At 37.2% G+C, this 1726-nt stretch overlaps 1 pseudogene; it reads left to right on the plus strand.

Annotated features, from left to right (window-relative positions):
* The first annotated feature begins 579 nt into the window (after positions 1-579).
* On the plus strand, positions 580-1287 carry LOC143563313 (secreted RxLR effector protein 161 pseudogene; annotated as a pseudogene).
* Positions 1288-1726: the final 439 nt, after the last annotated feature.

Below are 1726 nucleotides of genomic sequence, written 5' to 3' on the forward strand. Positions count from 1 at the left end.
ATGGATTCCATTGTGCAAAATAATACTTGGAAACTGGTAGATTTACCACCAGGACACAAACTGATTGGGCAGAAATGGATATTTAAGAAAAAACCTAGACCTGATGGTACTATTGCAAAATATAAAGCTCGTTTAGTAGCTAAAGGGTACCGTCAAAAAGAAGGTCAAGATTTCTTTGACACCTATTCACAGTCAAAAGAATAACATCTATACGAACATTGATAGCAATAGCAGCCATCCACAATCTGGAAATACACCAAATGAATGTGAAAACTGCTTTCTTAAATGGTGAACTAGATGAGGAAATCTATATGGAACAACCCGAAGGGTTTGTGAAAAAAAGGTCAAGAAAATAAAGTCTGTAAATTAATCTGGTCACTCTACGGATTAAAACGGGCTCCAAAACAATGGCACGAGAAGTTTGACAATACACTACTATCAAACGGATTTAGAATAAACGAGTGCGATAAATGCGTTTACGTTAAACAATATAAGAATGCATATGTCATCATATGCTTATACGTGGATGATATGCTTATATTGGGCACTAGTTTAGATATCATAAATCAAACAAAGAAAATGTTGCTCTCATCTTTTGACATGAATGACATGGGAGTAGCAGATATAATCCTTGGGGTAAAAGTTAAAAGAAATCCGAATGGATATACCCTTACACAGTCACATTATATTGAATGTGTACTCAAGAAGTTTGGGCATTATAATGACAAGCCGGTTGTTACCCCATTTGACCCTTCGAGTCATCTTAAAAAGAATCAAGGTGATTGTGTAGCACAACTAGAATACACTCAAGTCCTAGGATGTCTAATGTATATTATGAACTGTACTAGACCGGACTTGGCATACAGTGTAAGTAGACTTAGTAGATACTCTCATAACCCTGGGAGAGATCATTGGTATGAATTGGTCAGAGCGCTCCGATACCTAAAGCATACAATGAATTATGAGTTGCATTACACCAGATATCCTACTGTTCTTGAAGGATATTGTGATGCAAATTGGATTTCCAACACATCCGAGGGTAAATCTACAAGTGGTTATGTATTTACCCTAGGTGGAGTTGCCATATCATGGAAATCATCAAAGCAAACTGTGAATACTCGTTTTACTATAGAAGCAGAATTTCTTGCCCTAGATAAAGCTGCTGAAGAAGCAGAGCAGCTCAAAAGCTTCCTAAAAGGTATTCCTTTATGGCCTAAACCAGTTCCTGCCATTGGTATACACTGTGACAGCATGGCGGCTCTCACTAGAGCTCAAAATCAAATATAAAATGGCAAGTTAAGACATATTAGGCGCAAACACATAACCATTAGAGACTTGCTTAAAAATGGAATTATTTCATAAGTTATATAAAGTCAAAAGAAAACATAGCTGATCCTTTGACAAAAGGCCTTAGTAGAGAGCAAGTTCTCTTCACATCGATGGGAATAGGCTTAAAGCCAACACAATGAGTCACCACCTGGCGGAAAACTAACCTAGCAAAATTGGAGATCCCATGGTCTAGGTTCAATAGGAAAACTAGTTGGGGAAGACTCACAACAGCACAAACACAAAGGTACGCTCATTCTTATAATAATTATTTTGTGTTTTCTGTTGACGTTTTAGGGCTGATTACTTACTCTTAATAATGCTGATAGCTTTCATAGTGGGACAAATACGGATTGTTCTAGATTAGCATTACCTATGTGAGATGGATGTGAGGTCGCAT

Source organism: Bidens hawaiensis, unplaced genomic scaffold (genome assembly GCF_021521415.1).
Source record: "Bidens hawaiensis isolate Kalapana, Puna unplaced genomic scaffold, B.hawaiensis_p1.1 tig00021359_1, whole genome shotgun sequence".
NCBI classification, from domain to species: domain Eukaryota; kingdom Viridiplantae; phylum Streptophyta; class Magnoliopsida; order Asterales; family Asteraceae; genus Bidens; species Bidens hawaiensis.